We start from the raw sequence: 27,490 nt of genomic DNA on the forward strand, positions 1-27,490 counted from the left end.
TCATATGGGTGTATATAGTATTTCTAGTTAAGATGCACATTCACAAATTTAAACCCATTACCGAGAAATATAAGAACCTGTCAATTCACTGAGGCAATCAGAATATTGACCATTGTTTTCTTATTGATTTCAGGCATTTTCCAGATCAGCCCAGTGTCTGCAAGTAGCTACGCTTGCTAATACTTCAATGCATTTAACCCTTGTGCTGCCCAAGTTTAGAGACCTGGAATAGTGAATAAGGATATCTCTGCTGAGAGAGCCTATGCATACGAATACATCATGACCCGGTTTTATAAGATGCTTTTATAACATAAGTGGTGAGTGGCATGAAATATTTTCTGATATTTACAGGTACAAATAATTGTGGAATATGGTTGCTTATAATACAGTGTAAGACATTTGTGCATATATTGTATGATTCTTAAGATACATTTTGTTTCCTATGTTTTGACAGTACACAGTAAGCCATTAGTCATGACCCTTATAGAGATTCTCCTTTATGTTGCTTTCACACAGGCGTTTTTTAGCGACCATTTTTTGGCTGCTAAACTTAGACTCTGCAATTTTCTGCTTTACCAGACTTGGGATACAAAAGTGATACACACTGTGGTGTTATCAGGAGCTACAAAGTCTTTCAAAAGGATATAACTTAGGGGCAATACAGTGGCTCAGTGGTTAGCACTGCAGCCTTGCAGCGCTGGAGTCCAGGGTCCGCATCCCGCCAACATCTGCAAGGAGTTTGTATGTTCTCCCCGTGTTTGCGTGGATTTCCTCCCATTCTACAAAGACATACTGATAGAAAAATAAAATGTACATTGTGATCCCTTAATGGGGCTCACAATCTACATAAAAAAATAAAAATAAATAAAAAGATTGAACTTAGTGTCCAGTTAGAGTGGCACCTGAAAAACCTTTCTATAAGGGCATCTAAGGATGCAGCTCAGTTCCAGGTCAAGATAATGGGGAGCAATTACCACTTCACAGAATCTCAGGATCAAGGCAAAGTTTCCCAGGCACACCAGGCTCCACGTCACAGGCTGCTAGTGCTTTTGCTCTCCAGTCCATTGCATGCAGCCTGCAACAGCCACATTTGACACTTGCGGTACTCCAACTGCATCACAGCTCTCAGAGATGAGCAAAGCAACCTCACATATTACGGCAAATGTATTTAACATACTCCAGTCTTAATAAACTGGCAGACTGGCTGAGATACCAAGAGATTTATGAAGAGGATGTAGCAATGGGGTAACTAGGAATGGTGGGGCCCCAAGGCCAACAAATGACATGACTTTTAAGAGCCCAGAGTATAATGATCGGAGACCCAGGGGAGGATACAAAGATAAAAAAAACAATGTGGGTCCAGACTTCGCCTGACTCAGGCAGGCATTGCGACACATAATGACCCTGGCCTGAGCAACGTAACATCTGTAATGTCACCAAATAGGCCCAAAGCCTTCCAGAGAGCAGGAGAGGGTTCTAACAGTGTTTATCTGTTTTATTATTATGTTCCTTCACCTCCCTTGACCCTAAAAAGACCCCTGAATTATGATAGCAGTGTTTGTGGGGTTCTTGGGCCCGCAGCTTCACTAACTAGCTGGCCGCCTCTGCAGAAGGGAAAGCAGAGGCGGCCACGAGCAGGAGCGAGGATCAGTAAGTAAATAGGGCCGTTACCTGCTGGGTTTACTCCAGCAGGTAACGGCCTAGTAAAAAAAAAAACATATCAGGGGCCCGCTGGCCCCCTAATGTCTCAGGCTCTGTGGCAGCGGCTACCACTGCTACCCCAGTAGTTATGCCCCTGGGCTGTATTCCGGATAGAATTCTATGGCAGGTATAAACTGGCATAGATAGTCACTTTAACTCACACCAGTAAACTTGGCCCACTCTGATCTGTGCCTCAGATCTGGGCTTGAGGTGCACGTTTAGTGCAAGAAAGGTCCTTGCGCCAAACATGCGTCACCACCACACCCAGTGTATTATATTTGTCGTGTGTGTATATGTGTCTGGGACTAGTCAGCAATCAGACTTTCATCTTCCTCTGGTCTCCTCAGCCACAGCACACTCTTTGAAGTCATGCCATTTAGCCACGGTTTATTGACAAATTCCTGTCAAAATCAGGACGGTGAAGGATAAGGTTATAACCAAAAATTGATCTCAGAGGTCTGAAGGTACTCAACTTTGCCAGGTGGAGATGGGACAGTTCACTACCTACTCTAGCCTTTACAAAGATTGTGGTTTTTAGAGGAATGGTATCACATCTTTTGGGGCAGAAATAAGTTGTGTGATGACCATCCCATCTGAGATCCTCCATGCTCCATTGACACAATGGGACTCTAATGCACAATATTTTACTGTTTTTCTCCCTTTTATTTACAAACTGTTTGCTTGTCTGTCACCTTTATTTGTCTTTTTTATATATGAGCACTAAACCCTTGGGTACTAAATCATTCAATTTAATGGTGATTTATGTAAACTCAATGAATGCATTTTATATAGGTTTGCTATCTGACTGCTGGGCGTGTGTGTGTCTATCATAGGACCTACGGAAGGGCAAGGTCAGTGGTCTAATAATAGACCATAAGGTTGCCTTTTTGTTTGCCTTTTCTATATTTTTTTGTTACAAATAGTCTAATCTACTGGCTAATTGATCATATATTACATATAAACATAATAATGACAAAAAAAACCCTTTGTATACCTTCTTTTAGAGTTCTATGATGAATATTGCAAAAAAAAAAGAGAGGGGGGCATATATATATATAGAACTATAGCAAAACTGCTTTTTCTCCTACCTTCTATGATAACATATCTATTTCCCAAAATGATACATGAGGAACGTAAAACACAGCCTGCTAAAAACAATATTTTATAAGTCTATGGCACAGCACAGTTCTGTTAAAACTTGTCTTTTTGAAAAGCAGGGGCAAAAATTATTATTATTATTATTATTATTATTATTATTATTATTAAAATAATAATAATAATAATAATAATAATAACAACAATAATAATCTTCTAAAAACTACCTAGGCCCCAATAGGTTAAGATGAATCATGTAATAAATCTTAATCATTCAATGTATGTATTCTAAAGGAAAAAGAGCATTTATTCAGTGAAATCTTATGACGCAATTTTTCTTTTTATTCTATTAATACAAGAAAATTTCTATATGAAATGTATATCTTTACACTTAACCACTCATGAAATTTCCCCCACAGCATTTCTGCTTCAAGCTAGACCAGGTGAAATCAGTGAATCAGATTTGTAACAGTCAATGCCAGCCTCCTAAAATTGATGGAACCAAAAGCAAAAATGCTGCTTTTGTAAGTTTCATCCCCCCATTTCTGCTGAATGCAGCTGCGCAGAGCTCCCCAAGCAGAAAGATCCGATATGGTCTCAACGTTCAGCCTGAGAGAGGAGCTGGGGAGGCAGAGCTGAAACCCAATGAGTAAACCAGCTTAAAGTCTCCCTGTAGGCGTCATTTGGGGAACGTTCGCATTTTTTTTTTCCTCGCCTAATTCTATCAAGCATGCAGGTTAAGAAGATCGCCCCACAATTGCTGCAGATACAGATAACACTTCTGGCAGTCAGTGCCTGCCAACAAAATAAAGACCCATGGAAGAGACATTCCAAATCTCTATATTACCTAAAATATTGTACACACAGATGTATAGAGTTTATAGTCAAAGATCCAGATCTTATCAGAAGTGCATTAATTTTTACACTATAAGACTAGAGCTCCACAACTGGTTGTGTTCACCAACTACAGAACAGGATGCAAGTTGTAAGGTCTGACATTAGTGGATCATTCCAACATTTTCCTCAACTGCCCTGCAACAAAGAGTTGCAATTCTTCCATCTTTATGATGCTCATTTGTCTCAAATACATGATAAGCTTCTTTCGCTGGTTTATTGTAGTTCATAATAATTTTATACCTGTCTCTCTATGCCATGAATTACTGCTGGTCTTGTAGTGGGCTTGTGCTCATACACAATAGCTAATCTATATAAGTAGAGCTTGGGGTATAGCATAAAATGAACAAGATTGCCTAGATGGGAACTAATAATACTATACATGTTATCTACATAAGCATTGCAAAGGAAAGTCTGCTGTGCACAAATTATGTATCATGTGCAGGGGCATAATGATCGTGTTCACAGGGAGTGGCATGGTACATCTTGCCGTGGGCCCGGTACCACTATGACAGCGGTTGGAGAAAGCCTTGTTCCCTGACCTCTATACATATTTTAAATGAAAAGGGACCCCAACATGTTGCCGGCCCCCTTTTCAATAGATATTAGCCAGGAGATATACTAAATAGATATACTCGCCTCTCTGGCGTCTTCCTTCATGTGACTTATTCCTGTGACCAGACTGAGGGGGGGAAGGGAGCACTGCTGGGCATATAAAACTGTGTGGGGGGGCACTGCTGGGCATATAATACTGTGTGTGTGGGGGGGGGCACTGCTGGGCATATAATACTGTGGGAGGGACCGCCACTGGGGGGAGGGGGGCGCTGGTGGGGGCCCCAGAAAAAAAGTTTGCACCCGGGCCCACAAGACACTTGTTACACCACTAATCATGTGTACTGTATGCCTTTGTACAATATGTATTGCAGAGATGGCTCCTTAGCTTGCCTCTACTGTCCCTGCACTATATACATTGCCATAATGATAATAAACCTTAAGCTAACTTTTATTCACTTGCCTACTGTCTTAAATCGCTGAGTACACTGGCACAACAGCACTTCTCCATCTGCCTGTTCATAGTGCACCCCTCTACTTGTAGCCAATAAGAATGCTCTGTAAGCCAATAAAGAGTCAGATAGGAGCGGACTAAGCAGAACGTGATTACAGACAAGGATTAGAGAAGTGAATAAAAGATAGTTTAGCGTTTATTATCAATAGGACAATTATGTACAGTATATACTGTAGTCCATGGACAGTAGAGGCAGACGAAGGAGTTGTATCTCCAATACATACTGGTTATACATAGTTACAATTTCACTTATGCCAGGAAACTCATGTAGAAGTGTCCATATTTGCTCCAAAGATGTTTCAGGCCACTTTGTGAAAAGTAAGCGATAGAGATCAAGGCTATTCAGCACAAGACTGCCTTGGCCCATCTGATATACTATAATGCTGGTGTGATTTACTAAAAACTGCTGTCAATTATACCAGAAATCTACACCACTTCCTGATTGTTACACATTTCATTTCTGGTGCGTGGTACCTCCTGTGGGGCGCCAGAATTAAGAGGCTGGAATTGGATGATTGTGATGCCACTGCAACCAGTGCAAAAAAAACGCCATGGTCCAAGCAGGTTCACAACCTCCCTGTCCCAAAAATGTTTCTTCATTATAACATGGACTCTCAGCTTTTGGGGATATATTTTACATTGACTTCTACAGTGTGGAACTGTTATACAAAAGTTCCTTTAGAAGAACCTTTATCTTGACTACAAAGGTTTATGAGCTGTCTGCGAGTTCTCATTTCACCTGTAGTCTAAGGGAGCATTCACACGGTGTAACGTGCCGCGAGATTTGGCACGTGTATGCCGCGTGACCCTTTGCGTGCCGTACACGCTCCCATTCATTTCAATGGGAGCGGGGAGCGTATGCGCCGCGCTAGTTTGCGGCCGTGAATAAATGCACGGCCGCAAACTAGCGCGGCGCATCCGCTCCCCGCTCCCATTGAAATGAATGGGAGCGTGTACGGCACGCAAAGGGTCATGCGGCGTACACGTGCCAAATCTCGCGGCACGTTACACCGTGTGAATGCTCCCTTATATTACCTCAGTTTTCAGCAACTAAGGTACTATAGCTTACCTGTAGAAGTAATATATTGTTTGCAACATAATGAATTAGGGCCTTAAAGGGGTTTTGTTTTTGTTTGTTTTTTTGCAAACTGGAAATTCTGGGCGAGGAGATAAGACAGAAAAATAGAAACACGCACTTACCACCGATTGACCATTCTGGCATCATGTCCCTCATTCCATCCAATGAAGAAGCTGGAAGCAAAGTAGCTCAATGGTATCACCGGTAATGCATCAGTGGTAGCTGTTGTGGTCACCTCTGCTGCTTCACACCCAACAAATGGAATAGAGGACTGGGCTATGGCTGCTTTTTCAATTTTAGGCACCAATTTAAAGGTCTGCTCTTCCAAAAAGAGCACTGCACCTGTCCCCCAGATTGTGCCCCATTTACATAAATGCAGTCAAGCTGTATTACCAGACAAGTCTAATCAACAGGTGTTGCACTGTTAATGGAAGACAGATGCCATGTTTTCTTGATCCTAGACAAACCCTTTAAGTAACTAATTTGCTTGCCCTCATACAACATTGGCCATTGACTAAGTCTATAATGCTATTTAGATATAAATACTTCATGTGAATCAATATGTCCATTTGTTGCTATAGGTGTGTGTTTTACTTGTACACGGCAGCAACCTGTGTGTATTTTTACATTTACGGTACACCGTGGGATATGCCCTGACTTTATAAATAAGTCATGATGATGATAATAATGGCCCAGCACAGATCAGATGCTTCACTTTTTAATTCTTAATTGGGGATATTATTATTTTAGCGTTAATTAGAGGCATGTAACATTGTGTTTAGCACGGGTATACACGAACCTTGCTTTTTAATGGGATTTAAAGCTTCACATTCCACCAGAGACCAAGACAATTTTCAAACAGCATTTACACACATCTTCAACTTCAACAAAATGCAATACTGCTGTACCCACTGGGGATCCTAATAGGAACCGTTTTCCTGTCTTATATTAGCATTATGTTCCATTAACTTTATACTGAATGTAGTATGGTTAATATATCTGTGCGCTAAAGTGCTTGCCCGCGTTTAACCATTAAATAACTGTGGGTTTATGAAATCATTTTCAAAGTTATGCAAAATGTTCCATATTTAAGTCATTTGCTGCTAGGATAGGCCTCTTTAAATTAAAGGAAAACTCCACTAAACACATCCACATTGTGTTATGCCTAAAGCAGAGTCTGAAGGTGTACTGCATGGCATAGGGATTTAAAGAACACCCAAAATTAGAAAGCCTGTGTCATGTATCTTTTTGCCTAAGAATAGCACAGTGTATCAGTTTCACATGGACAGTTCCTTTTCAGAGTAAATTCGCACAGCATAATTTGAAGGCATAGTTTTGATTATGCCTCAAAATCAATTCCAAGTTCTGTCTGGAATCTGACCCCATTATTTTCAATGCGATGAGGCAGTTCCAGACGCATTTTTTTGCTGAACCCGCAGCATGAGACTCTACTGATGAGCCGCATTCCATCTGAGACTAATACACAAGTAAAAACCATGGCAGATAGCACAAGGCTAAAAAGTGAAGCAGATTATGAAGCTAAGCACCTAACCAGTTGCTTAAAAAAAAACCTATTCAATTCAATGGATTTTAATACCATCCGGAGGTGTGCATTTGGAGCTTTTCTTCTATGCGTCCCCCATTTTGGGTAGAGACAAAAGTCGGACTTGCAGCACTTTCACTCTGTCCAAAAAATAAGGATACAAAATGGACAGTGATATATCTGGTTGTTTTTTTTGTTTTTTTTATATAAACACTGAGGTCTGTGGAAGGGCGGAGACAGGTTAGCAATGGATGGTTATCCATTTGTGTCGGCTTGGAACCTCTTTTTCCCTCTTCATTTTCCTCTGCGCATGCTTAAAATAAAGATGAGAGGAAAAGAAATCCACTCTGCCAAAAATATAAACTAAGGGGTGTTCACACCTGTGCTTATAGTCCAGTTTGTATAATCCCAACATTTTCCATCTATTGCTCCACAAAACTGGACAGGAGACGGAAACCCGGCGGTCAGCTTTCAATCCCATTCACTTGAATGGGTTTACAAAGGTGACCGCCCGTGTCTGTCTTCTGCCTCTCTGCGGGGAAACCGTTTTTTAGCCGGACATGCAGGATTTTGTGTTCAGCTAAAAAAAAACAAAAAAAAAAAAACAGTTTCCCTGTGGACAGGCAGAAGATGCACACGGGCGGTCACCTTTGCAAACCCATTCAAGTGTAGGTGTTTGTGTCAATTTAATGGACAAATCCATTGTTAAACAGATTGAGGCTAATACCAGGTTCAGATGTGAACATAAGACAAGGCACTGTACTGAAAGTTTGGAGGTAAGTATGGGGCCAAAATTTGAATTGGAATTTTGTTTACATTGTACACCAAGTTTATTAGAGGCTGCCTTTTCAGATACAACCCCACAAGGGGGTCTTATGTGTTGGTTAGTAGAGACCCTAGTGTATTACCTCCTTCTTTTAGGTTTTTATGGATGGTACCTTATATTCCAAGTATCATGTTTTGGTTCCTCATAACTACTACCCTCTAGTACAAACAGATATGTTGCAATATTTCTTGGAATGTGTCCTATCAATTGTGAGATCACTGAGGTTTGAGGTATCCTCCAGTGTGTAGGTGGTGCTTAACTTTACACTGTGGTCTATGATATGCTTGTAGAACTTTATCTTTTACTTTTTAAAAAAATTTCTGTGATTCTTGACTCAAAACACAATTTCCTAGAAATTTGTGTTGCGTATAGTTCACTGTATTTCATGTGCAAAACTATTCAGTCACATCCGGGAAATGGCATAACAATTTTGAGAAGATGGTAAGGTTGAGGTGGACTAATGGGCAATTCCACTTTAGCTTTTCTGTGAAATTTGTATTATTTTGGGGAATGTTTGGTGGCACCCACTATAGGACAGAACTTGTCAGTAAATTTTCTCAGATTCCTGAATGTTCCATATGCTTAGTTTAAAGAGTTTGTATCCACTAAATATTGATGTTCGGAACATGGGACACGCCATGGCCAAGCGCCACCAGATTTGGTGACATGGCCACTGTAAATAGAGAGATGGCTGTACAGGGGAGTTCCTGAGCACATTCTAGAGATAGATGTAGGTCAGATGTAGCAGCCTTGTGAGGGTAGTGTTTGTGCTGGTGTACCCACTTGAATATATGGGATTATTATGAACATTTCTTCACGAAAGGTGGCCTTACACATAAGTTGAAAATCAGCCATAATGTTACTTAATGCTTGATAGTTAGTATGAGCAATCCCACCATCAACATACCCAAATAAACTGTTTGATCAGAAGGCTAGTTTAGAAAAAGAAATGCTCAGTTTGCACAAGATTGCGAAAGATCGGGCATTTCTGCTATGAGCTTGTATTTTTGGTTGATCATGGAAACATTTTCCAACAGGATGGATCTTTTTTTCTGGCAAACGATCGTTTGTGGTAATTTTTTTAACCAATAGCCAGCTGAAATGGTCAAAACAATTTTAGAAACAGTGGACAGAAGCTGGTGGAGATGTTGTGACAGTAAACACAAACTCATGAGATGACATTTGATCTTGGTGGTTACAGTAGAACTCCAAAGAGTCCTCAAGCATGATAATAGAGTTCTGGCAATAAGTCAACAGGTGGCAACTGTATTAGCTCACAGGGGGGATTTACCAAATGAGTTACTTTCGTGGTGTGGTCCAATACAAAGTCTATTAGACAACTTGTGATAAGCTCAGTCCATCTGCTGCAAATCTCATCCCGACTGCATTTTTTGGTTGATTTGTACATTGCTTGTGGTGCATGTGTGCTTCACAATCTGGTATCAACATTGTGCTCTTGCTCTGTTGTGGCCCTCATTATAGGTGTGCAGGTCCTTCTTCAGCGGTCAACTGAAGTCATAGTATAATAGGAGGAGTTACACTAACTTAAGCCCAGCAAGCAACTATACAACAAAGGGTATGTTCACACTACCATTACTACAGTCTGTTGCTTTTCTTCATCATATGATGAGAACTGCGGACATTAACAGTATTGGAGTGACAGATGTAGATGGAGCCCCCTCCATTTGCATCCATTCCCATTGACTATAATATAAAAAACACGATGGACTCTTTATTCCCTCATGTTTGTTTACACTTGTCCTTCACGCACAACTTTTTCTTCCATCAGAAAAGTAAAAAACATGACAGAAGAAAGCTTTTATTTTTTTTATTAACATGCAGTTAATGCTGACAAACACAAGGTGGAGGGGGGGGGCTTTGCATCTGTCGTTTAATGTCCGTCGATCTCATCCTGTGACAGATGAAAGTAACGGACATTAAATTGTAATAGAATACAGTACAATAATATTGGTAGTGTGACCACCCTAAGAGAAATAAATAAATATACGTTGCTTTCATACCTTACTGCTTGCTAGCTAGGTAATGGCACTTGACTGGCAGTTCAGTATGTCTCTCCTCTCTGTTTGCATGGTCTGACCTCTACTGGTGGGAGGCACAAGATCCTTTGACCTCTAAGACTCCCTGGAACTCTAGTGCATATTTCTCTTGTGACACAGTGCAAAACTCACACCAGTTGCCAACGGAAACTTAGTTTCTGTACCAGCTATACAAGGGCATCCTGAATTGGGCATTTTTATGACCAGGATTCTGTCCAAGAGACATCAGTGATGAGCTCAGTTCTCTCATAGTGTACATGTGGTCTCCCCATGACATTTGGACATCACTTAAGTTAGCACTGTGTCTAGGACATCTTCGCATGCCTCTAAACTATGTGTTGCATCGCTAAACTGTACATAACACACAATACAGTACATACCTTTAGCCTGGCCATGACTAGCTAGCAATATTATACCAGCATGCAGTCCCATTACTTAAAGATACAGCATGTTACAATAAAGCATAACGCCATATGAGAGAGACAGATGCAGATATACACACAGCAAAACATGACAACCATCACAATGTACTAGGTAAGTGCCACCACAACTGCATCTAATGTAACCTATAATATCATAGAGGGTATAAGTGCAAGTTCAACCTAACAGAGGAGTCCAGGACAGGTACTGTTCTTATTTTTTGATAATAATGTGTTGGACCTAGGTAGAAACCCACTTACACACATCTGGCAAACATGTATACCATATTATGTGTGTATATATTGCATATTCCATAAATGTCTAAATTGGCAATACCCCTTTCAGCAATGATGATCTTCTGATCCTATGTATTTCTATAACCAGATAGCTTGAATGCTCAGTGTCATAAACCCCAAAAGAAATAAAAAAAAAGAAAAAAAAAAGGGACAAATGGAGGCAACGTGACACACAGACTGTCATGGAGGATACAGTCACAAACTGCTCCTGTGTACATACAATACTGCAACACCGAATAAATAGATCACATGGCAATGTGCTGGTAAGGGACGTGTACAAACACTTGGAGACAAGTGACATTTCATGATTGACTAGAGTTTTCCTTTAAGACCAACAAGAGATGTCTTCCAGGGACATGTAAGTGATGTCACAGGTGGCTGCACAATGGGAAGCAGTGTATTTTCCTAGGGGAGCTGTCATGGAGCTAATTCATTGTGGAAAGCAAGTAGATACAATCCACTTCCTCCAGGGTGACTCGTCCTCTCCGCTCTGATGCTAGCAGGGATGTGATCCTTGTCTGTTGTCATGACCTTGTTTTATTGGATGTTCTAATAGAAGCTGAAATGGATATTGCCTATAATTATTCATTGCACAGGATCCTGTAGGTCACTCTTTGTAGCAGGATAGAGAACCTTCATTGTCTACATTGCTTAAATTACTGAACATTTTGCCAATGAGTCCTGTATTAGTGCTCAATAATGATCTCGTGCTTCCAAAAACTTCCCTTTTATCATTCATAGGCTGAGTGTAATTTAGTCAAATACAATCGAACGGTGATTATGGCTTTAACCTTTTCTGTGCCAGGTCAGCTTGGGCCATTGCTCGCTGCTTATTAACCTTTTCCCTTCTCCGTGAATACTAGAAAGTGCTGAGGTTGTATTGCTTTATCAGAATGGCTAATTATCCTTTATTTCAATTACTTTTCCTCTTGCTTTCATGTTTTCTATCTGGGTCTTTCTGTATTACATATGTCTAACGTTTAAGAGAGATAATTATTTTAGTACATACATTTATTAAGAAGATATGTTCTTTTGCAACAATAAGATTGTATTTTAGATATTACATCAATATTGAGTTCCAGCGTACCCAGTATACATGATTGTATACTTTTAGCGGGTTTATGCCTATGAACAGAAGTGAATTTGAACAAACCTGATGGAAACTTAAGTTGTGACTTCTGTTGTATGACAAAAGATCACCATGTCACACCAAGGGTGCTGTGACTGACTTCTAGTCATAAAATAATCCAGCAGTGTTGGATTTTTTGCAACTGGAAGTCACTGTTGCAGCACCATCAGAGTCACATTGCAACTCCATTCATTCACATTGGTGAAGGAACATGGGAGGAATATGCAAAACTGTCTCCCAAGATGTAAACAGGGAGACAGTTCCTCTGTTATGCCGCCCTCTATGGGTGAAGGAGTCACAGGATGACACAGCAATCTTTGGGCACGTGATCAGAGTCCCAGCCAAAGTCACAGTGTAGCCATAGCCCTAAGCATGGGGAAGAAAGTACAGCAGACTGAATCTCTGGTGAGAGGAATAGTGAATGTAATTTATGAACCTGTGCAGGTATTTGTCTCCACAGGCCCTAGAAATTTAGGAAGCAAGGATGTGAGTTATAAGGTGGTGCTTTTACATACCTTGAATAGTGAGCCTATTGCACAGAGGTTGAGACCCTCTTCCGACTGCGCCTGTATGTGAGACCTTAGTTCTAGAAAAGTAGTGCGCCATAACCTGGTGTAGAAAAGTTTAGTAGTTATGTAATAGGGTCTGGCACTTTGCTATGGGTTATATATAATTGCTTTAGTTTAATTCATGAAGGTTATCGCGTGGTCAGTGTTCTTCCATTTTATGTTAGCTGTATTGCACAAAGATTCCTGACATCAGGCATTAAGCCATTGCAGAAGTTGGCTCACTATGCACTTAATTGAATATGAGATGAAGAGACGCTTTTCAGGAACAAAAGATCTCCTTACTGCTTGGAGTAAGCAACATCTATTGAGGCCACGCAATGTGGAAGAGCTGTGTGAATAGTTTAAGGAGAACACTTCTGGCTAGATGTCAGCTAACTCAGTGAATGGCACATATCACTAAGCTCCTGGGGAGTGGGAAATCCTGTGAGGGCTCTACAATTTATGCTATCATCTCACTGTTTGTTGACCGTGTGAAGGTCTGCTGTACCACAGCTCTGCAGTAAAGAAGAAAACTGCAGCGTGAAGCCATGTATTTATATGTGTTTTTTCTCAACTGGTGGAATAACAGGTGACCATCTGGGGTGGTGTCTGGGCATGGGTCTATGAGGACTGAGTAGAGAGGCAGTACTTTGGTTGCGATAGCAGTGCTGGCTATGTTAAGTACCATTGTTATTGTCCTGGTGTCAACTTCTCCCTGTCAATACCTATTACATAGTGTCAATCCATAGATAATCTGAAAAAAGACCTGGGGAAGATTAGACAAGTGACATCAAATCCACTTACTACAGTTAGGGCCAGAAATATTTGGACAGTGACACAAGTTTTGTTATTTTAGCTGTTTACTAAAACATGTTCAGAAATACAATTATATATATAATATGGGCTGAAAGTGCACACTCCCAGCTGCAATATGAGAGTTTCCACATCCAAATCGGAGAAAGGGTTTAGGAATCATAGCTCTGTAATGCATAGCCTCCTCTTTTTCAAGGGACCAAAAGTAATTGGACAATGGACTCTAAGGGCTGCAATTAACTCTGAAGGCGTCTCCCTCGTAAACCTGTAATCAATGAAGTAGTTAAAAGGTCTGGGGTTGATTCCAGGTGTGTGGTTTTGCATTTAGAAGCTGTTGCTGTGACCAGACAACATGCGGTCAAAGGAACTCTCAATTGAGGTGAAGCAGAACATTCTGAGGCTGAAAAAAAAAGAAAAAATCCATCAGAGAGATAGCAGACATGCTTGGAGTAGCAAAATCAACAGTCGGGTACATTCTAAGAAAAAAGGAATTGACTGGTGAGCTTGGGAACTCAAAAAGGCCTGGGCGTCCACGGATGACAACAGTGGTGGATGATCGCCGCATACTTTCTTTGGTCAAGAAGAACCCGTTCACAACATCAACTGAAGTCCAGAACACTCTCAGTGAAGTAGGTGTATCTGTCTCTAAGTCAACAGTAAAGAGAAGACTCCATGAGAGTAAATACAAAGGGTTCACATCTAGATGTAAACCATTCATCAATTCCAAAAATAGACAGGCCAGAGTTAAATTTGCTGAAAAACACCTCAAGAAGCCAGCTCAGTTCTGGAAAAGTATTCTATGGACAGATGAGACAAAGATCAACCTGTACCAGAATGATGGGAAGAAAAAAGTTTGGAGAAGAAAGGGAACGGCACATGATCCAAGGCACACCACATCCTCTGTAGAACATGGTGGAGGCAACGTGATGGCATAGGCATGCATGGCTTTCAATGGCACTGGGTCACTTGTGTTTATTGATGACATAACAGCAGAGAAGAGTAGCCGGATGAATTCTGAAGTGTACTGGGATATACTTTCAGCCCAGATTCAGACAAATGCTGCCAAGTTGATCGGACGGCGCTTCATAGTACAGATGGACAATGAACCCAAGCATACAGCCAAAGCTACCCAGGAGTTCATGAGTGCAAAAAAGTGGAACATTCTGCAATGGCCAAGTCAATCACCAGATCTTAACCCAATTGAGCATGCATTTCACTTGCTCAAATCCAGACATAAGGCGGAAAGACCCACAAACAAGCAAGACCTGAAGGCTGCGGCTGTAAAGGCCTGGCAAAGCATTAAGAAGGAGGAAACCCAGCGTTTGGTGATGTCCATGGGTTCCAGACTTAAGGCAGTGATTGCCTCCAAAGGATTCGCAACAAAATATTGAAAATAAAAATATTTTGTTTGCGTTATGTTTATTTGTCCAATTACTTTTGAGCTCCTAAAATGTGGAGTGTTTGTAAAGAAATGTGTACAATTCCTACATTTTCTATCAGATATTTTTGTTCAACCCTTCAAATTAAACGTTACAATCTGCACTTGAATTCTGTTGTAGAGGTTTCATTTCAAAACCAATGTGGTGGCATGCAGAGCCCAACTCGCGAAAATTGTGTCACTGTCCAAATATTTCTGGCCCTAACTGTAATATCAAGGAGTCAACCAGCATTGGAAGAGGCCACTTTGTACCTAAATTTAAATCAAGTCAGTATTTGGCAAAATCTGTAAAACACTGCGGAATAGGATGGCGCTATATAAGTATGCAAAATAAATTAAATAAATACATAATAAATATTTAGTGTGACTGCACTTTACCATCCAAACAACAATTCTTCTAGGTACACTTACAGACAGTTTTTGAAGAAACTTGGAAGAGAATTTGTTCCAAACATCTTAGTGAACTAAATGCAAATGCTCTGTTATGTAGGCTTGTTGAAATCCTTCTGTTTCTTCATGTTATCCCAGACATACTTGATAATGTTTAGGTCTGGGCTTTGTACAAGCCATATCATCACCTCCAGGACTATTAGTTCTTCTTTGTGCCGAAGAAAGTTCTTAAAGAGCTTGTCCAGGATAAACTTTTTTTTCTTGTAGGCTGAGTAAGGTGAAAAAAACCATACTCCTCTGTCCCTCGTGCTCCGGTGTCTCCCAGCGTGGTCCAGTCCTGCTTCTCTAGGGGCTTCTTCCAGCAGAAGTTCCCACCACAGTGTGATGCCCTGTGTCCCTTATCTTAGGCCGCTGATTGGCTTCAATGGTCACATAAGGCAGGGGCTTCACCAAAACAGAAAGACCGGACTGTGCTTAGAGATACCAGAGCACCAGGATCAGGTGAGTATAGGTTTTCTTTTTTTCAACTTTCCTGGCCTAATATTAAAAAAAAAAATGGTTATCTTAGAAAACCCTTTTACTTGTATGTTTGGGATGGATGTCCTGGTGCAAGATAAATTTAGGAGCCAATCAGATACCTCTCTGATTGTATTGCATGATAGATATGAATCTGCCTGTATTTCTCAGCATTGAGGGCACCATTAATCCTCACCCCTACTTCATTTACCAAAATACAACCCTAGTCTTGGAAGAAACCTGCACCATGCTTTTCTGTTGCCTGCAGACACTCATTATTGCAATGCTGTCCAGGCTTTTGACGAACAAACTGCCTTCCGTTAGAGCAAAGAATTTTACATTTTGACTCCAGAGCACCTGCTGCCATTTTTTTTGCACTCCATTTCATGTTTTTATACATGGTTGAGTCACTTGACCTTGTTTCCACAAGAAAAATATGATTTTTTTGGATTAAATTTTTTTCAGACTTCTCTGATCAGTAGATGGATGTACCGGTGACCCACTAGTTTCTGCCAGCTCTGAACTGTTCATCAGTGAAAAGAACAAGGGGTCCTGGAAGAGATGATCTGGCACCCACAGAGCCCTGATCACATCATCCAGTCTGTCTGGAATTATGTGAAGAGACAGCATTACGCAAGTCTACATCTACAGTAGATCTGTGATCCATTCTCTAAGATGTTTGGCACAATCAACCTTCTGAGTTTCTCCAAACTGAGTTCCATCACAAACTGTGTTAAAGTATACCTAGAAGTTGTTTTGAAGGCAACAGGTGGCCCCACCAAGTATTGATGTGAATTCTTTTCTTCTCATTCATTTTGTCTTTTGTTAATTGACAAAAATAAATTAACACTTCTATTTTTTAAAGCATTCTTAGTTTTCAGAGTTTCTTCTATATCTGTCTAAAAGTTTTGCACAGTACTGTGCATCTGCATAGTGCAAACTTTATATGTTGCCGACTAGCAAGCATAGTACTTGCAATATGATGTTGTGCTGGAGAACTTGTCATTGTTATAAAGATTCTACCGCAATGTTCTACCAAAGTCTAATGGGAATCATAAGATGCAGAACAGAAGAATAAAGTTTCATAAAACCCAAGAAAAGACTGGACAAAATAAATAATATTAAATTAATATAATAAAATTGGCATAATTCTCATCTATAGAAACCACAGACCGCCAATGGTGACGTAAGTAATGCAAGCTTCCATATGCGATAAAATCACAGTCTAAAAATTAAAAATTCATACGGCCATGAAGATACCATCAAGTCTGTCCCTTCAACTTCGATCCCGAAACGATTTCCCCGTCATCCAGTCACCAAACCAGGCTCAGGTACAGAAATTCCTGAAAGGGCCTATAAAGAGTGTAAGTGTAACCCAACGCGTTTTATGAGACCAGGAAATGGACACTCTGAGGAGTGTTCTGTAACCCAACATTTCCAAGCTCGAAATCCTCGATTCCTGCAGTTGGTCTGTTTTATCAATGTAAGCTTAGTTGCACCATCTAAGAAGTCAGAACTTTGCCTTAGACAGCATCTCCTTTGTCTGTAGGGGGCGGCATCCTTACAAATATCCTTCTTCAATTTTGATTAAGGGGATATCGTCACTCCTTAGGGAGAGACCACCATATAGGTGTGTGGAGACTTATTAAGCCATTTGTGCTCCACTAGTGGGCAGCATGACTGAGGCATTGTCTCCCTATATTAACATCATGGGAGACAGATTTGCATATTCTTCCCATCTTCAGTTTTGAGTAAGACCCAAGACAAAAAGCCTACAAGATCCCAGGTTGTGATGGCATCAAAGCATGAGTAAGAGATCTGACATTTTATATTTACTCCAAATAGAAACCATCCACTTTAAATAAAACATTAACATTTTGCTAATCCATATACCATTGGCCATATACGAAATGGAAATGGATGCTGCAATATGACCAATCTGACGTGAACCTCCATCTTGACATTAATATAAAGAACTTCCCCCTCAGTCCGCAGTGTTCATGCCTGCCAGACTCCACCGGTTTTCATTCTGTACACACAGATCTGTTTCTGCCTGTTTTAAAGTATTTGGACAGACACAAAAGCATTATTTACTACATTTTTGTGTCCATGTAAAAAAAAAAAAAAAAACACGGACGGAAAGTGGTTTTTTTTTTTTTTTTTTTTTTCTTGGCCCATACTATAATCTTTACAGGACAGTATGTCACTGGAAGGCTCCTAACTTCACAGAAGAATATAATGCTAGTCCCTTTCCCAGCATACTGCTCAATCCGGTAAATCTGACCAACAACACGGACTCTGTTACATTGATGATCAAAACATGATGTGAACAACCCCTAATAAGTCAATTTACGCAATAGGGCCCTTCTTGTAAGCGCTTACAGTCTGAGTACTATTGGGACACTGGTTTATTTGACCTTTTAATGGCAGTAAAGTGGGAAATATATTGCAGCATTATGTAAGTTCTATAAGACAGTATGCAAAGCATTCATTCTATAGTGGTATTGTCATACTAAATGGCGGCGTCCTGTACAATTTGTATGGAAGTACAGTATTATTTGGTATTGTGTGAAGCACATATGTAACTTTATCCAAAGATCCAGTTCTATATAAAACCATCTGAAATGGCCAGGATTTTTGGGTCTGCACCCCGTTTCTACATTAAATGAAATCAACACACTATGCTCTTCTATATGTGATCCCTGGCATATAACATCTCCTATTTCTGCTTTCTGGACCCTTGTAGCATTGACCAGGGATTTGGAGTAAGCACATTTTGGTGTAGTTCTTTTGAAAGTGTCACTTTCTGCTCCTCTTCTTTGCATCCAGTATCTACCAGAGGGCCCACTACCTCCTCCAGCTCCTGCAGCGCCGCGTGCCATATCAAGCGAGCTGAAGGATTTGAGTGACAGGGGAAACATTTAAATAAAACCACTTATGCTGCTGTTTACTAGAGGAGCGCACTTGGAAATGCCAGCGGCTCTGGCTCTTACTTATGAATCACAAGGAGGTCCTGGGGTAGAAGGCAGGAAAGCATTGTATGCTGGCAACGCCGGAGCCACTGGCAACACTCTGACACAAAATTAATGTGCACAGCCTGTTTTCTCTAGAAAGTGCTAACACAACAATGCATCAAAACTAACTATTACCACGAGGTAACAACAGAGTCAAATGAGAGAGGGAAAAAAGTAACCCCATCAGGACAAAAAGTAGTGCCATTCCCATGACGATGAGGTAGTAATGCCGCTGCTGTGCACCCTGTTCAGTGCATCAAGGACAGATACAAAGAATCATTTATATTGTCTTTTCACATCCTGAAAATATGCAAATCTGACTTTCATGATGTAATTAGGAAGACAGAGTCTCAGTCAAACACACCTATAGAGGGTGCTCCGTTTAACATCATGCCAACCTTCTCAGAGGCCTTTGTTTGCAATGATGTTGGGATTATACCAGGTACAGTCCCGACATCATTGCAAACAAAACATGATGTTAAAGAGAACGCCCTCTATAGGTGTGTTTGACTGAGACTCTGTCTTCCTAATTACATCATGGAAGATAGACTTGCACATTCGCAGTCAGCGCCCTCTATTGGTGTGCATACTTGAGGCACTGACATCCTAATTACATCATGGTAGTCAGATTTGCATATTCTTCCCATGTTCTTTTGCACAGTAGAGCGCTCATGGCTTAATAAGACTCCACACACCTTAATGGTGGTTCTCTCCTTATGGAGTGACGATATCCCCTTTTCGTATCCTATGATACATTTTATATTATCTTTGGTATGTTATTCTGGTATCTTTCATATCCTATACTATTATCACTCTGCTTGTGATAACTATAGTATTTTGTGTACAGACACGTATCTTTCATCTCAGCAGAGGTGTAGCTGGGGCTTCAGCACGTGTGGGTGAAGGCAAACTTATCAAATGGATCCCCAATACAGGTAGACCAATAGTATCATTGCACGGTGACTGTATATTGGTACATACACCCAGTGGCATAACTACCACCATAGCAGCGGTAGCAGCTGCCACAGGGCCCGGAACATTAGGGGCCCGGTGACAGCTGCTACCGCTGCTATCATTATTCTCGGAGGTCTTTTCGGACCCCCGAGTATAATGATCGGGGCCCCCTGTTGGTGGAATACTTTCCACCAACAGGGGGCCCCGAAGCTGCAGCAGCGGCTGAGACACAGGAGCTGCAGCTCTGGCTCCTCTCAGCGCTTCAGGACGCTCTCCCCCTCTCTCCCCCCTCCCTTTCTCTGCCTGTCCTCTGCCCACCAATGAGAGGAGGAGGCGGGGCTTATCCCTGCCGAGCTCCTGCAAGAGAAGAAGAGGAAGAAGCTGCTCCAGGAAAATGAAACTAAAGCTACACAGGTACGTACTGGGGTTACTTATTGTCAGGCATTTGGGGGGATTACTTGTGTTTTAGTAACTCCATGTGCCTCATATTAATAGCAGTTAACCCCATCATCTCCCTCACATTAACCCCTGTGTGCCTCACCATAAGAGTTACTGATATGTGAGACATATGGGGGTAATAGTAATGAAGATACTTTATTATTACCTCCATGTCTCTCACATATCAGTAACTCTTATGGTGAGGCACACAGGGGTTAATGTGAGGGAGATGATGGGGTTAACTGCTATTAATATGAGGCACATGGAGTTACTAAATTGTAATGCACATGACCAGATTTTTTATCCACAATTTGTCCTAGTATAGCGGTCAGCGGTGATGTGACAGTATTTAGTCCTGTAGGGGCCACTAAGGGACATAATACTGTGTGCAGGGGCCACTAAGGGACATAATACTGTGTGCAGGGGCCACTATGGGACATAATACTGTGTGCAGGGGCCACTATGGGGTATAATACTGTGTGCAGGGGCCACTATGGGGGATAATACTGTGTGCAGGGGCCACTATGGGACATAATACTGTGTGCAGGGGCCACTAAGGGACATAATACTGTGTGCAGGGGCCACTAAGGGACATAATACTGTGTGCAGGGGCCACTATGGGACATAATACTGTGTGCAGGGGCCACTATGGGACATAATGCTGTGTGCAGGGGCCACTATTGGGTATAATGCTGTGTGCAGGGGCCACTAAGGGACATAATACTGTGTGCAGGGGCCACTATGGGACATAATACTGTGTGCAGGGGTCACTATGGGACATAATACTGTGTGCAGGGGCCACTATGGGACATAATGCTGTGTGCAGGGGCCACTAAGGGACATAATACTGTGTGTAGGGGCCACTATGGGCTATAATACTGTGTGCAGGGGCCACTATGGGACATAATACTGTGTGCAGGGGCCACTAAGGGACATAATACTGTGTGCAGGGGCCACTAAGGGACATAATACTGTGTGCAGGGGCCACTATGGGACATAATACTGTGTGCAGGGGCCACTATGGGACATAATGCTGTGTGCAGGGGCCACTATGGGACATAATGCTGTGTGCATGGGCCACTATGGGGGATAATACTGTGTGCAGGGGCCACTATGGGACATAATACTGTGTGTAGGGGCCACTATGGAACATAATAGAGCACGCAGGAATGTGTAGGAGGGACTCGGTCGAGATCTTCGGTGTCGGGGGGGCCCCATGTCAAAAGTTTGCCACGGGGCCCCGCCATTCCTAGTTACGCCACTGCATACACCTATTCAACCTCTACCATGACCTTATCTTCCAGCTGTGAACTGTCCCTATAATGTTTGCAAACAGACATCTTTGTAGAACAGACAACTTTTCCAGGCATCCAGTCCACAATTTTTTTTTCACTTACATAAAGCCCCCAGTTATAAAATATACAATATAACCCCGACCAGTAATGAATAAAAACCCAGGATGCATCATTCAATTAATAATGTCCTGTGTTCCACCTTAAATAGAGCACCTTATTAATATTTATTGTAGGAACCCCCAAATTGCTGTCATTTGTAGTGAACCTAGTGGCAAGTGTTCAGGTCCCTTGCGGCTTCTCCACAGGGCAAATTAAGTATTACAAATCATTGGGTTATTTATTTCATGCATTGGTGGGTTGGCCCTTGTTGGTTGATGAAGATTCTACTAATTTAGAAGTCCACAATACTGGTGGTGATCTAAACCAGGCACCCCTTTAAATGTGAAAGACACAAGAGCTTCCGCTTACCTGGTATGGGTTAATTCTGTCCAGAAGCACCCCTAGACCCCAATGCAAATATGTAATAGGATCCCGAGCCTAACATGAACCAGTTACATTACTTGCTTTATACTGATGTGGCTGAGGACCCCTTTAGTATCCAGGGTCTTTTGCTACTTGCCTACAGCTAAGCCTTGTTTCTATGGTTAGTAGACCCTTATGTCTGACATATATAACTTTCATTCTGCCTTCAATTATTTTATTTAAAAAAAATGTAACCCTATACTGAATATATTACCCCTGAGCCAGTGCTTCACCTCCCATTACCTACAAGGTGCTAAGTCCATAATAAATAAGCTTCTTGAAAACGTCAGGCCAACTCTTCAGCAAGGTGAGGCAAACAAACCGCATCTCCTCCGCCAGGCGCTCCGATAATTTAGATAAACCAAATCTGCTCCTGTCACAACATCTTTGAAGAACAACCGAAAGCCTCATAACTGCATTCTATAATTGTATCCGAGGCTCTGAAGATATCTAAAGACTCGCTATTTATCTGCCTGGTGAGGCACAACACTTTCTTATTAAAAACATATCTATCATGTTTAATGACTGGATTCCCCCCTCCCCTCCTTTAATATAGAACAATGACAGGTGTGAGGAGGAGATGAGAATCAGATGCCTGGGCAATATGCTCGCTGCTTGAAGACTCCTTGAACATCAGTATTCCATCCCGGTGCCAAAAGTGGGATGAGATTAAAAAAAAAAAGAGAGGGGAAATAACGCGCAGATTACACGGCTGTGCACGGAAGAAAATAGTACCATTTGCAGTTGCTGATAAAAGCATGTTGAAATGCATATGGAAAATACTATTAGAAGGAAATCCACAGCGCTGAAGTAAATCGGGTCATTAGGCTTTGGTGTGTAGAAGAGTGTCTCCCATCTGACAGTGCAGAATGGTCCCGTTTCTCCCAGCTTATGTTCCCAGTTACATTAAACAGACAAACAGATTGACTATTTTGCATTTCTCATTTGACAACAGCTTGTCTTCATTTGCAGCACGCTGGTGGCAGAGCTGAAAGCATGGCGACGCATAGTACGCAAGGTCCTGCTTTTGAATAACAGCAGATGCCAACATTTAACTTCAAAATCAATCAGCTTTTCTCTTTCGTTTTTTTTCTTGTGCCTTTGAGTAGATAAAAGGCTTTAGTGAAGTGTCTTAAGAAGAAAGCGGGGAAAAATTGCGGAGGAAACTGGTGCTTGATTATTGGGAGTTCCATTGGATGAAATCGCGTATGGGGGATTAAGTCAGAGGACTATTTATAAAGTCTGTACTATTTACGGTGGGTAATGAATACAACGTCACATATATGTACATAATATATATAGATAACATTTGTACTATAAACCTGACCATTATACAGAGATGGATGCTGTATCCTTATTGTCAATCATGTATGGAGTGGCTGTGATCCGGCCCTATAATTCTATACTTCACTTATCTATGAATATCCTAATCCACATCAACTTCTACCATAATCATTATACATATCTAAACTGATGCAGAACCTCATAGCAGATACCTCAGATGTTGTACCTTCTTTACGAAAAAAATGAGGGTGTTTTTATATTACTGCTGTAGCTTGTAGGTCATGGACACAGTGATGACAACTAGGTGACAAGTTATAACTACTTTATTGCGGATTCACAGCAAAGTACAATTGGAAAGAATAAACAAACAAACTGCCATTTGTGTCCTTCAGCCGCCTGATCTGTGCAAGGGGAATCTCCATCTCCTTCACATGAGGCTTTTTGCCATGGGCTAGCTACAGGGGGTGCAGTGGTAGCAGGTGCTACTGGGTCCTGGAACCTGAGGAGGCCCTAAAGGTTACACATAAAATATATCATCATTCTAAATGGAACATAGTATTTAGGGGTCCCAATATATATTTTGTATCTTCCCACTAGGCACCCATCTGCCATTGCAGACATTTCTACACTTGAACTCTTTTCTAGGGCTCTCCTTGTGCTGGTGTTCAGTCTGTATTCCCAGGCTCTTAGCCCATGTGTGCGCCAACTGACTAAGGGCCCATTCACACGGAGTAAACGCGTGCTCATTTTGGCACAATACATGTATAAAGAATACACGTGTAAAAATAAGACTCTCGTTGACTTAAATGACATTTTTTACACGTGTAAAAAAAAACGCCAAAAAACAAGACGTGTTTTTTTTTTTACACATGTAAAAAAATGTCATTGAGGTCAATGGGAGTCTTATTTTTACACGTGTATTGTGCCAAAATGAGCGTGCGTTTACTGTGAATGGACCCTTATAGTGGTCATTGAAGCAGTTCAACTGTCCAGTGGTCAGTTCGAATCATCATGACATCAGCGCACACCATGTGACCCCTGAGAACCAATCACAGGCCTCAGAAGTCTCTCAGGCCCCTGACATCGTTCAGGAGGAACAGAGATCTTCACCAAACACTGTCACAGGTCCCTGAAAAAAAAGGGGAGTGTGACTACATTTAGGCACCTCCCCTAGGCCTCTGCTTATTGTACTTTGGGGCCTGAATAGCCCCCAAAATATAATGGGCAGTTTATAATAAGAGTAGGCCATTGCAAACAATTCATGCAATTTTTTTTAAAGTGTGCCTCCATTTATAATAGGTTTCCTTCTCCACTTTTCATGCTGTTACTTACCACATACAAGTTTATGGGTAGGGGAGGAGGAAGAAGCTCCTGGAAAACTCACACAGATCATTTCTGCTGCTCAGCACCACTACTCTGTGAGTGAGGCAGAGCTCTGTTGACACTGCTATGTCTCCCAGATAAGACATTTAAAGATGAGCGAATACTGTTCAGATCAGCCGATCCGGCTGAAATGAAATGAATAGAAATGAATGGATGCACCTGGTACTTCCGCTTTGACAGCGGCCGGCCGCTTAACCCCCCGCGTGCCGGCTACGTCCATTCATTTCTATGCGAGCGTGCTGTTCGGATCGGCTGATCCGAACAGTGCTCGTTCATCTCTAAAGACATTATAACTCCACAGAAAGAGACAACAAATCAATGAAGCAGCCTTCTCCTCCCACTCCCCTCTCCATACTGTTCTGTGTGTGAGAAGCTGGATACAGAGATGGATCTTTATGTAAACAGTCTGAGTGATTATAAGGAGGAGAAGAACAGCTTACGGCTCGTTCACATCAGCGTTGTGCACTCCATACTTGAGGTTTCCGTTTCCTGCCTAAAACAGAGCAGGAGACGGAAACCTGCAGGAGTCTCTCTCACCCATTCATTTGAATGGGTGAGAGAGATGTCCGGCCGTGAGCGGCGGTGAGCGTATTAGGCTCTCCGCCGCGAAACCGGGTTTTATAATCTGGACACAGAGTCGGACATGCAGTACTCTGTGTCCGGATAAAAAAAAATCCGGTTTCGCGGCGGAGAGCATAAAACGCTCACCACCGCTCACGGCCGGACCCGGTCTGTGGTTTCAGTCTTCTGGCATGCAGAAGACGGAAACCACAGAACGGACAGGAGAACGCTAGTGTGAACCTAGCATTAGTAAGTGGAGAAGGAAATAGGCTTCTCTTAATATGATATATTATAAATTTTCTTCATCTACGAATGGTGTAGGTGGGACACCTTTTAACTGGAGGTACACTTTAAAATTGGCTGACTGTAATCTTATGTGTATGGCCAGACTGTGAAGAAGTTGGAGTGTATATTATAAGGAATAGCGTACCCCCTACTATAAACCTACTATAAAATCAAAAGAATATTAAAAACACAGAGTTTTGTGACTTTTTTTTTTTTTATGACCAGAGAGCTTCTTGGTGACTTTTAATATTCTTACTTACCACAGGGGGTAGAATATCTCATGAATTATTTACATTGTGTGTATATGCATGTGTATATAATATATATGGTTTTGCAATCTCAAGCAACTGCCAGAGGTTGACCCTTAGCAATACACAAACCCTGGATATGCAGCAGTCTAGTTTTATAGAATTATTCCCTTCCCTGACATACAGGAGAAAAAATCTTACGAATGTCGGTCTTTACTGAAGTTTTGGTATTATATTCATTAAAAAAAAACTCAGGCATAGCAGTGCTGTCCTCCTTGCATTAAATATCTAAAGATATACAATAAACAAGGTAAAATAAAAAAGTATACATATATGGCAGATGTCTCTTTTAAGCCTGAATAATAGTAAGTACGACACTTTGTTGTACTGTTCAAGGTTTAAAGGGAGTCTATTAGAAAAATACATTTTTACATAATGGAACGTTGGAATAGCCTTTGCACTATACTACTCCTACCTTCCATTATAAGCTTCTCCCCGCCGTTTCTGTTAAAATCCGTTTCTTCTGTTATGCAAATTATGATCCTGGAGCATCGGGGATGTTCCCCCAGCGCTCTGAGTACCCCCGCATCATAACTCTCCACCGCCACTTAGCTGCTTATATTCATTCTCCTCCTACTTTTTAATGGAAACTTTGCCTTTTGTAGACACTAGACGCAGCGCTGTACCCAATTGGCACTGCCACTTCGGATTGGGCAGAGCTGACTGCGCATGTCCGGACGGCCATTTTCCAGTGGTCTGCTCCACGTGCATACTATACATATTGAAAGCATATTGGGTGCCGATACTAACATAAGTTCCGTTACGTACAGATGTAGCAGAGCTGAGCTAGGTCCCAGGAAGCTTTGCAATGAGACTGGATTTTATGTTGATGAATATTCTTAATCTTTGCAGCTAATTTGTATATTTATTATTTTAATTAAGAATTAGTAAGAGCACAAATTACCTTCATGATGTACGAAATAAAATGCCTCGCACAAGCGTCCAATGATCAATGTGTCCTCCAGATCTGGCGTCTATTGTCCTATTAGTGACTTGTTTCAGGTCCATTGCTGTTCAGGAAAGTATTATGCTATCTCTGCAGTCTTCCTATAAATGAACAGCCGGCTTTTGCTAGGGAGAAAGGGAGCTATTTATCAAAGTCATACTTACATAGTTTGCATTATGCCTAAAGCAGGGCACAGATTTAGATGCATTTACCAATAGCGGCTATTATGCTGATGTCTAGAAATTCCAAATTTGAGCCAGTGTTTAGAAACTCTGATTTTAGAGGACAGGCAGGCAAAATACCGTAAAATATAGCAAAGGAGCATTGAAAGTGCTAAGAATGGGATTTGGTGACTTGACCTTATTTTAAGGGTTTTTCATGATTTCAACATATAATTAAAAATTGTTGCAACCTTCTTCAATACGCGGCAGAGATTAGGATTGATGTTTTAGATACACTCCTCTTAATAAATGTGGCTCTTTTGGGACTGTCCTGAAGTCAGAAACTGGAATCTATACCTGCCATGAGCACTTGGAAATGTGCACAAAAATCTATGTAATTATCTGAGTCAAGTACGTCTAAAATATGTTGGGCGTGCCCCTCCTGGTACGCTACAACCGCAAACCAAAGCCTCAGGTTTTTTTACTTTCAAGAATTTAGCTTGTTGTTAGTCAATGATAACAATCTTGT

Source organism: Leptodactylus fuscus, chromosome 7, assembly GCF_031893055.1.
Source record: "Leptodactylus fuscus isolate aLepFus1 chromosome 7, aLepFus1.hap2, whole genome shotgun sequence".
Classification (NCBI taxonomy): Eukaryota; Metazoa; Chordata; class Amphibia; order Anura; family Leptodactylidae; genus Leptodactylus; species Leptodactylus fuscus.